Source organism: Rhyacophila brunnea, unplaced genomic scaffold (genome assembly GCF_057557595.1).
Source record: "Rhyacophila brunnea isolate RB1 unplaced genomic scaffold, BYU_Rbru_1.0 scaffold_50, whole genome shotgun sequence".
NCBI classification, from domain to species: domain Eukaryota; kingdom Metazoa; phylum Arthropoda; class Insecta; order Trichoptera; family Rhyacophilidae; genus Rhyacophila; species Rhyacophila brunnea.
In genome coordinates, this window is record NW_028233171.1 from 2,185,317 (window position 1) to 2,197,373 (window position 12,057).

A 12,057-nucleotide genomic window follows, 5' to 3' on the forward strand; every position below is an offset into this window, starting at 1 on the left:
TTATTTGATTATGCACTATTTTTTATTTTATATAAACTTATGTTTGATGTATATTATCACATTTACTATTTTAATACAGTCATTTGCATTTTTTTTTTAAATCGAGTTCTATGTGCTTTTATTATTTCTTGCCATTTGTATTTTACTCATATGAGAAAACCGCATAATTATATAAGACTATAATGACTAAAATTTATTTTTTATATGTGTATTTTAAAATTCGAAATAAGATTTTTTGTATTTTGTAATATTAGACTTTTATTTTATTAATGTATTTAAAAAAAAGTACGCCATTATTTCATCTATAATAATTTCCAGCGCAATAATTATAAGTTCTTTCTGTACAATTTTGCATTTAAAAGGTTCTTAACAATATATTTATTTACATAAAAATTTACTTTTTAATATTCCCCTGTTCTTATGTGAATTTACAAGTAAAAATTTGTGGTTAATTAAGTTTAATTTATGGAAACACCTAGTTATAGTCTAAATAAAAAGCAAAAGCTTAAATTTTGAAATGGCATTTGAGATTTGACTATTTTACAGAATTTTATTAAAATCGCTGTGTTTTTTCCCGAACTTTTTTTGAATTATTTCAGCTCTTTAAATTATGTGTTATTAATTAATATTTGTTTAGATATAAAAAAATAGGTGTGTTTTTTTATGAAAAGTAGGAATATAAAATTTATATTGATAAAATGAAAATTATCTGGTAGATGGCTGAAATTAATATAGTAGCGAAAATCTATGCCCTAGGTAATAATAAGCATGGATTCTGGACAAATAAATTTGTAAAAGGTTTTTAAAGACTAAAATTACAAGAAAAAAAATCATAATCTGCATATATTTACTCTTACTTAAGGTATCAATAAAAATAAGCATCACATACGCATGTTTTATATAAAGAAATTTTATCAAATGATGTAAAAATCTATGAAATGATGAATACATCGAAAAAAAACATTCCAGCGGCTTAATTAAGGGATTTAGATGTTACAAAACTTTGCAAAACGATATAATAGTGGGCACGGAAACGAAAGCGTATAGTGTATGAATAGATTTTATTATATAAAAAAATCATATACATTTAATCTGGTTATGCAACAACTCTAAAATTATTGAATTAAAAATATAAAAAGCATCTAAAATATATACAAACAAATTAAAGCATATAAAAAGGTTTGTCGTGCCCTTAAATATTTTTAAATAAATTCGAATAAACGCAAAAAAGATATGATTGATATTAAAGTGCTAAAAACACGTTGGAGAGAATAAAATGGCATTAATTTAAGAATACCTATAAGATATAGAAAAAAATATTAAAGGTGTTTTAGTTTTCACGTTTAAAAGAAGAATACTTAGATAAATATCTGCAATATTTATCTTCTGTATTTGTGACATTCTTAAAATAAAATATAAAAACTTTTCATCGCTTTCTCATTGGTAATAATATGTGTAAGAGTTCAAAATATTATCCAATTTATAGGCAATTCCAAAAGTGTGTGTTATTTAAATTATAATTCCCACCGGATTATTCTAGATAATATTTTATAATATCTACTTTTAATTCGATATCCATAATATTTTCTAATTTTAATTCTGTCACATTATATTTTTGTTTAAATGTGCAAAAGAGATTTTTATATTCTTTTAGCCAGTTAGTATTTAATCATATTTATTTTACCCTTGAGGTATTAGTTTTAATTGACTTATATAATTTGATCGATTTTCGCTTGTAATTTATTCGCTATAAATTTTTCCATAGAGCATCGTATCAAATAAATCTCTAGAATTTTTTAGATTTAATCACAGATTGCTTCATTTTTTCAAATTTTATATCTTTTTATATCTTTTTACAATTTTTAATTACTACCAAATATTTAGAAGAGCCAGGATTAATTACGGGTTGCTTAATCTGTGTATGTATCATGGGTTGGCGATTATTTTATTTCCAACTTATTAATTTTTATATATATTCTGTAATTTGTAATAATTTTTGAATATTAATCATATATTTTATAAATAATGTATAAAATTCAAGTTTATTCTGCTGATATAAGAAAATTGGATTTAGCTTTCTCCAGAATAGTGTGCTCATTTAATTCTATACCAATAAATAAATGCATATAAATTGAAAAAAAGCGGTTTAATGTACCTTTTAGATTTATTATATAAATTTCATGATTCATCCCGTTTATAACAGCAAGACACATCATTATTCTGAAATATTTCCATAAAAAAAGCGTGAACTAAGTAGATACATTAAAGTGTCACTGAAAAGAATTGCATTGAATTCTTTTCTCATAGATTCAATGTATTTTATAGGTAAAATATGTTTTACAGAGATGTTTTTATTTCTCTTTATGATTGCAATGCCACATAAATTATTTTGATAACTAATTCCCATCGAATCGTCCTGAAATGGTTTCATGTGATCATTATTCTTGTATCACTTAAATATACAATTATTTCGGGGTTTTTTGTTTTATTTATAAAGTAAACACAAAAAAGTCATCTAAATTTTCCTATCTTGTGTGGTATAATTGTTTCTGGCTAGAAACAATCGTATTAAATTATGAAATTAAAGGTACGTTTACAGAATGTTTTTTTAAAATATAAGAGTATTATGATCTGTTATAAAGAAGTAAAGTATTCACTTAATTTACGGTTTTACATATTTTAGCATGTATTTTTATTTATATTTCATTTCAGCTGGGCCATAGAGTTTTTTGATGGTGTTTATCTGTAATCAGAAAGAATATATAAGTAACTATTTATTTTTGTATTTTTACTCTTATTTTATTTTCATCTTCCCCAAAAAATTTCTTTTTTCACATTTAAATTTTTAGTTTTATTATTTTCATTTTCATTTCCCCAAAAAAAATTCCTTTTTTTTCACATTTAAATATTTAGTTTCATAATTATATTTTTCATGTAACTCATTTTAGATGATTAACTTTATAATATTAAAGCCTTTTTATAAAACTTATATTTTTAATACCGCCTTATTTTTCAATCAATCTGATTTTTGCGTATGTGTTTTTATCAGACTTTTTACATAATAGTTTATATTACTGATCATAAATCATAATTACATTATTTTCGCTATTAAGGCCCTTGTCTTCTTCGACTTTCTACTTTTGTTATATAATATTTTAGGAATCTTTTTTTTGCTCGTTCGTAAGCCTTTTTAAATATATGTTGCGCTGTAGATATTGAAACAGCAATATCTGGTATATTCTTATTATTAAGTTTGGATCCGATTATTCTTAATTTATATCTTATTGAGAGCTTGAAGACATTCTGAATCAACTTTTTCGCATATAGTATATAAATATAATACCTCAAGGAGAACAATGAAACAATACAATAAATAATACTTAAACGACAAACTTCAATTCAAAAAAATACCTTGTTCTTTCAAAGGTTGTGATTTTTGTATTTTTCAGAGTTTCATAATATTTATTCAATTTTTCCCCTAAAAATAATATCATTTATAGTCTTCAATTATAATTGGTCGGCTAATTATGGTTCTTTTAATATTTTTTTTTGCATAGAATCATCGGACAGCCCTTATTTTGCCATTTTTTTGTATCGATATAGTGACTATGTTTTTATTTATCAAATATTCGCCTAAATCTAGAATTTAAATGATTAGGTCAATTTTTTTCACACAAGGGTATTTTGTAGAATAAAAATTTGTAATTATGCCTCTTAGCTACAAAAGATACAGAAAACACAGATACGCCGACCCACAGTAAAACAAAGCTAAAAAAATAACCATACACTTGCTTGTGACACTAAAACCACTTGACTCAATTCCCGAACACAAATACAAGTAATGAAGGCCATTGTAGGCAATATGGGAAGGATATTTTTCATAGGTGGTGGTCTTTTTTACGTGCTCCGGCATATATTTTAAAAATTAATTAGATATTAATATGTTAATCACTGTTTTATCGAAATTTCGATTAGCAAAAAGTATCTTTATTAATGATTAACAATGGTATAATAAACATTAAAGGATTATGTAGTTGTAATTGTGGAAAACTAGAGAATTATTTTGTAAATTTGGGATAATAAATATCACGAACACCATTTGAGGCAGGTAAAATTATTTGTGATGCCTTTTTTTCAATCTTGAAATTTGAAAACCATTTCATCTCCAAAAATTAATTGTTTTACTTATTGATTTATTAAAACTAAACCCGCATAATTTTACACAGTATTTAACACAAAATCTGTTTTTTTTTCTATAATAAAGTACACTAAAAACGATAACCACTTTCCACCCCCGGTATATAATATTGTGTGTTTAAATACAGAAATATTATATATTTAGAAACAGTTAAAGTATTTGATTATATTTAATTTTTTCACAATATACCTCTATAATTTTACAAAAATCTTCAAATAATGCATGATTCTAGAATTTTGAGATATAAATATAATTATCTATGAAAAAACACCGTATAATATGAAATATAATTAGAAAAAATCGTTAAAACATACTCATATTTTCGAAAATTAAACTTAGGTTCATTTAAAAAAAAATATTGTCACTATTGGTTAAGCTCTAGGCGAAATATCAAAGATAAGGCAAATTGTGGTGTTTAAGTGTCATGCTAATAAAAAAAACAAGTTTTCGCATTATTTTGAATCTTAGTACACTGATGTTCGTAATTAATAACAGCAAGATTCAACAAAATACTTCGTTGTACTATAAATATGCGATGAAGTAAATACCTCCTATACAAAGAGTGAATATTTATATTCAAAAAATCTATTCATATTATTTACACATAAACATCACCACTTAAATTATATTTTTCAAACATAATAAATATCTGGTCATCAAAAGATACTTGAAATACATATATTTTATAAGAGAATAAATCAATATGATTAAAAATGAAAAATGATGCGTTCCCTTTAAAAAATAGATGAAATATAAAAAATATAAAATCGACGCATTCCCTTTAAAAGATAGATGAATTATTGAAATTAAATTGATAAATTGATATGTAAATATATTCATTTTTCCAATAAAATGGATTAATAAAAAGTATAAATTTATAAACATTTTAAAATACTTATTATATTAAAAAACCTTATTACTCACAATTTCACATTAAAATCAATAAATGTAAACATTAAATTTTCTTATTGCTGTTAATAGATATAATTTTTAATAGCCTTCACTGATGTCTGATGTTCTAAGCGAGATAGAAGTATGGAGAATGAAGAAACTCCTTAAGAAGTTAAAGGATTCAAGAGGAAATGGAACATCGATGATATCACTTGTGATACCGCCGAAAGATGCGATATCGAAGGTGAATAAAATGCTTACTGATGAAGCAGGAACAGCCTCGAACATAAAGTCACGAGTGAATCGATTGAGTGTTTTAACCGCAATAACATCAGCACAAGCGAAATTGAAGACGTACACCCGAACACCAAAAAATGGGTTAGCTATTTATGTAGGAATAGTTTTGGATGAAAATGATAAGGAAAAGAAGATTAGTATTGGAATAGAGCCGCTTAAACCAATTAACACGAGTCTTTATTTATGTGACTCACAATTCCATGTTGATGATCTTCTAAGTTTATTTGAGAATGAGGCTAAGTATGGTTTTGTGGTGATGGATGGTCACTCGACACTTTTTGCTACGCTTCAAGGAAATGTAAAAAATATTTTACAGAATTTGAGTGTTGATCTTCCTAAGAAGCATGGTCGGGGTGGGCAGTCTTCAGTAAGATTTGCGAGACTTCGGGTTGAAAGGAGGTTAGCTTATGTGAAAAAGGTGAGTGAAATTTGTGGGAATCTTTATTTGACTGAAAGTATACCGAATGTTGAGGGACTGTTGTTGGCAGGACATTCCGATTTAAAAAATGAAATGAAGAATTTTTTGAATAGACGGTTGCAAGAGAAAGTTATTAAGGTTGTTGATACAAATTATGGTGGTGAGAATGGGTTGAATGAGGCGATCGATCTGTGTGCAGATGTATTGAAAGATGTCAAATTTGCAAAAGAGAAAAAGATCATATCTGGATTTTTTGATGAAATAAAAATAGATACGGGACGGTATGCTTATGGCTTAAAGGATACGTTGATGTGTTTAGAAATGAGTGCGGTTGAGACCCTTATTGTGTATGAAAATTGTACTACTAAAATGCCAGAGGATCATGAGATGCCAGATGAGTTATTTATTGATTGGATAGCAGAAAACTATACGAAATATGGTTGTAATCTTGAGGTAGTTAGTGATAAGTCAGAAGAGGGTAGTCAGTTTGTTGATGGTTTTGGGGGAATAGGTGCCGTTTTGCGTTATAAAGTTGATTTAATTGAGCATGCTGAAGATTATGAGAGTATTTCTGATGATGATATTTTCTAATTATTTTTTATAGAGTTTAATTAAAATACTAATGCTATATTTTTTTGTTGTTTATAATACCGTAGAATAATTTTTTTTCATCAAAAGTTGATAAATTGTTTAATTTCAGCTAGATAAAAAAAATAGATTCGTTTTCTAAGGGTTTTAATAATATCATGTTGAAAAACCCATATCTCGTACTTTACTTTAAAAAATAAATTATTTAAAAGAAGAGCGTGTTCATAAAAAATTGAATCTTTTCAATTCAAAGGGATGGCCGATGGTGCAAATATTCGAACACGAATCTTCAATATAAATTATTAATGTTCGAATACTCCTCACACAGGGACATTGTATTAAATAAAAATTATTATAAAGAAGAGCTTGTTCATTATAGCGACAATAAAAAATTAAATCTTTTCAATTCAAAGGGATGGCCGAGGGTGCAAATATTCGAACACGAATCTTCAATATAAATTATTAATGTTTGAATACTCCTCACACAGGGACATTGTATTAAATAAAAATTGGTAATTATACCACATAGCTGCAAAAGATAAAGCAAACACGGATACGCCGACCCATTATAAAATAAAGCTGAGACAATAACCATACACTTGATTGTGGTGCCTAAACAACTTTACTTGATTTCCGAACGCATGTGTAAGTAATCAACGCCATTATTGATATGATGGCGTTGATTAAACCTTGGCGGTGATCAAATTTAAAAAAAAGGTATCTCTTTTTTATATAAAATACGATTGCTTGATAGAAAAAATATTCATGTCAAACAGGTGATTGAAATAAATAAAATATGATAAAATTAAAGGTACAATCGATATATATTAAATATGATAATTCAAAGTTGCAATTGATATAAATTAAATTGGAAAAAAGTCAAAGGTGCAATCTAAATAAATTTTCTTTAATCGAAATATTAATATTTTTGAAATTTAGTATGAAAAAATTTCATCTGTGATGAAAATAAATTACATATAAATTTCGAAAAGAGGTGTGATGCAAAAGCGAATTATCGATAACCTTGAATTTTAGTAGAGATTCGTAATTGCAGTAATTATGATGAATATTTTTTTGTAATTTCCTAAAATAATGTTTATTTGTGCAACTTATACTTTGTAATAAAGGTATATTTGATCTAATATGTGCATGGCAAGGGTTGCAAATTAGAAGGACACATATTTTTATCCTGTTAGTTTATAATGTGAGTTTTAATGTTAAGGTGCTGATAGGATAAAATATTAGATGTAACTTTATTTGTGTTTTAAATTCATACCTTATCGTATAAAATAACTTGATTTGATTATCAGTAAGTTTATCTTTGGCATATTTTCATACATCTCATCTTAAATTCTTATATATATCACGCCTCTTTTCATTATCTAATGGCATATTTGAAACTTTGAGTTCTTTCGGAATTTCTTGGTGCGATTTATTACCAGACCATCAGCAATATAATTTAAAATAAAAATGTATAAAAAATCAAAAGAAATTTAGTATTAAATTTGTATTTAAAGCCAATGAAGTCAGTATATTGTATCAAATAGAGCCGACTGGTATATAGAATATAAGGATATGCTCACTTTATATAATATAAATAGGCCTATAATACAAATTATGGAATTTAGATGTGTAATGTTTGCATATATCTATGTGCCTATTTAAGATTTAAAAAACATTTTTAGCATTTAGATAATCTCTTTAGAACAAAACAGATGGGTTCCTGTTTAAAGAAAAAATGCAGTGTAATCAATTTATAACTATAAATAGAAAATGAAGAGGCAATTCAGTGATGGGCTACCGATGAGGCAAACAAATACAATTTTCCCTACTAATTTTGATCCTGTCAAAAAACGATAAGCTTATTAAACTTGAACCCTGCTCTGAAAAAAAGATTAACCACAAAAAAAAGATTTATAATTGTAGAAAATTTGATTTTGAATCCTCAAACGAGAAACGTTTATCTTTAAAAAATTTAATTACTAGATATTTTATTTTTATAATTTAGAAAATGTTAGTTTGTGATCCTTCCTGCTGATATAAAACTATTGTATTTCTAAATTTTAATTAGTAAAATCTTTCATTTTAATCCTTATAAAGGAATTAAAAGATATAGATACTAAGCAAAGGAAAATTTTGCCAATATTCATTAAAAACGCACAATTCAATTTAATTTAAATTTTCATCAAATTTCAAATAAACTAGCAGGGACAAAAGTAGATACAAGAATATAAACAGAAATGAAATTATTGCACGGCCAACCAAATTTAATCTATACACGATAAAAAGAAAATATGATTACTTTTATAGAAATAGGAACAACAATAATCGATAATATAACCAATTCAGAAAATACGATCTATTGGAGAATGAAATTTCACTCATATGCAAATGAAAAATAAGGATAGTACCAAATCATAACATGGGATAGTGCTTTCAAAAATACCATAGGTTGGATATTAAGGAATTGGGGGGTTACAATGGCCCGCAAGTATATACACAAACAATTTAGTAGGAATAAAACTTGAATGTATAAGTCTTGAGCGTAGAATATCAATAGGTGAAGACTATTAGGATGATGAGCTTGTAACTAGTATATGGCAAATATGTAATAAAGATCAATCTAAAGTTTTGCGCGAGTAAACAATAAAGGTGAAGAGAAAAATTAGTATTTAAATGAATATATAAAAATATCCAATGTTCTTGATTAATAAATAAATAAACATGAGCAGTAATTGGATAAAACCTTTTAGCATAAAAATATATTAATAAATACACTTATCGAAATAGGTATAACTAGCCTTGATAACTTAACTGAAGTTGAGAATGAAAAATATAGGAAGTATGACATCTTGGCGAATGAACTTGGTTTAATTTACAAATGTAAAACAAGAATAATGCAATATTCAATGACTTGGGATGGTATGGTTATAAAATTTTATAAAAAATATGTTAAGGAGTTAAAAATCCTGGATGAAGTAGAAGCATACATGCAAGCCCTCACACTCCGCAAGACATTTGAACTCATCTCGTTTGAGAGAAGAAGAGCAGTTGATGAAGATAGATTAGAGGAAGATTTCAAAAGATGTATCAAGGAGTTGTGCAATATTCCCAACATGCTGACCACGTCTAAATAGATAAAATCGATAAAAAGAAAATTAACCCATAAATAAATGTCTATTTAATAAAAAACTTTAAAAAATCGAATAAGTGTAAAAATAAATTAAAAATTAGCCCGTAAATAAATAAACTTTTTAATATTATATGTTCATGCAGGATAAAAATATGTTCTTTGGAGAAAAGTCAAAATATCAACATTTTGTAGAAGCATATAAAACAGTAGACAAACTAGCAAGCATATGTAAAAGAATGCTTAGTCATGGCTATACACGAAGACATAACGTAGTTGTAGGATGCATACACTTTACGCTCTCAAAAAAATACAATATAAAAAAAAAGGAAGAAAATTAGAAAAAAATTGATTAAAGAAGTAATTAAAAACAACTAGCGGAAATAAAAACGGATATAAAATTATCACATGATCGATCCGACATTTTTGTAGAAAAGAAGAAAGACTTGATAAAATGAATAGGAATAACTAGAATTGATAATCTAAAGAATGTTAAAAAGAGAAGCTAGGAAAATACGATCTATTAACAAATGAATTCTCTTTTATTTACAAATGTATGTATAACTCGAATATTGCCGTGGTTATAACTTGGGATGGGGTGGTTACAAAACACCAGAAGTTGTATATTAAGGTGTTAGGAATACCAACTGAAGCGAAAGCATACGTACAAACATGGGATGGAGGAAGACGCTTGAACTAATAGTCTTTAGAGAAGAAGATGCATCGTGGATATTTTAAAGATGATGAGGTGGAAAGAAGTATCAGCCGTATATATTCTATGAAGCAATCAAAAGTTTTGCTTGAAGAACTATCGAAAGCTAAGAATTAAATTAACACATAAATAAAAAACATGTTTATGCATTATAACAAGACATTTGAACTCATTTCATTTAAGAGAAGAAGAACAGTCGATGAAGATAGATTCGAGGAAGGTGTCAAAAGATGTACAAAAGGTTGTGCAATCTTCCCGATGGGCTGGCTACGTCTCAATAGATAAAAGTGATAAAAAGAAACTTAGCCCATAAATAAAAAATAATCATTTATTTATTACAAAAAAAAATTAAAAATATCGTTTATATAAAATATAGATCAGCGAATTTCATACACTTTTCACGATCTGAACAACATCCTCATCATTAAGAACATGATCCTTCCCTACCTTCTGAGGATTATGTTTTACCGAGCTACCCCAAACAAGGGCATATTTAAATTTTGAGATAATGGTTCTGTGAATAACATTACAAAAGTCACTTACACTCCGACGATCATTTCTTAAAATCACGGGTTCCTCATAATCAATGCCTGAAGACCTAGGCTTTGGATAAATTCGAATAAGATTTAAGTAATTCCATGAGGTCGCCAATAATTCATCGAAATTCCATTTTTTATGTGCACAGACAGGAACAGCATGTGGAATTCTATAAATAATATTAAGCTCTTCTACACTAATCTTATCAATTTTATTGAGGACATACAAACAGGGCACATATTTTCGATTGCCTTCAATTGAATCAATAACATCATCAATTGTATAATTCTTTCCTGATATTTTTACTTCTGCATGGGCTATTCTATATTCTGCTAGAACCGCTTTTATCACACTGGTTTCAATAGCAGTTTCTCCTGAAATAGAAATACCACCCTTTTCAAGTCTTCTTATTTTTATATTTGGTGGGTCTTTGTTCAATTTTATTCCATAAAGATCAAGTTCTCTTTCGATTATTTTCTTGTGGGTTAATGGTTTTGATACGTCTAGAACTATCATTAAAAGACTGCATGTTCGTGCAACTCCTAAAACCTGCCTTCCCCTTCCTTTCCCATCCTTTGCTCCTTCAATAATTCCTGGTAAGTCTAGTATCTGAAGTTTAGCTCCATTAAAAGTCAATGTCCCAGGAACTGTCGTCAATGTAGTAAATTCATAATCTGCTACTGCACTATACGCACCCGTTAAGTTTGACATAAGTGTGCTTTTTCCTACGCTTGGAAACCCAATAAAACCTATACGTGCATTTCCAGTTCGTGAAACGTCGAACCCAGGCTCGCCCCCTCCACCTGTTCCTTTTGGCGGTGCTAATAGCTCGCGACGCAATTTTGCTAGCTTTGCCTTTAAAGTTCCTAAATGATAGGCCGTGGCTTTGTTTTTTTGTGTACGTGCCATTTCATTCTCTACTTCTTTAATTTTATCTTGTACCGTACTCATTGAAAGGGAAACATAAAAAAATTTGAATGATAATACTAAATTTAATTTAAAAATGATTAAATCTAAATTTTCAATTTCAAAACTATTATTTAAGACATAATTATAAATTTAAAATTTTTCGAAAAAAGGAGAGAAAAAGAGAAGAGGATATAGTCAAGATAAAAGTCAAAATGTTCAAGCTAAGCTTAAGAAAGAAATACATTTTTAAATTATTAAAACAAAGCCCAATTAATTTAGAAAAATAATTTATTAAAAAAAATATCGAAAACATAAGGCATAAAATAAAAAAAGAACCATCATTAAATAAATTTTTTTTTATTATTTGAATAATTTAG

At 27.1% G+C, this 12,057-nt stretch overlaps 2 pseudogenes; one reads left to right on the forward strand and one right to left on the reverse strand.

The window, feature by feature from the left end:
- The first annotated feature begins 5,204 nt into the window (after positions 1 to 5,204).
- LOC147065850 (eukaryotic peptide chain release factor subunit 1 pseudogene) lies at positions 5,205 to 6,395 on the forward strand (annotated as a pseudogene).
- A 4,226-nt stretch (positions 6,396 to 10,621) lies between these two features.
- LOC147065851 (guanylate binding protein 128up pseudogene) lies at positions 10,622 to 11,722 on the reverse strand (annotated as a pseudogene).
- Between the last annotated feature and the right edge of the window lie 335 nt (positions 11,723 to 12,057).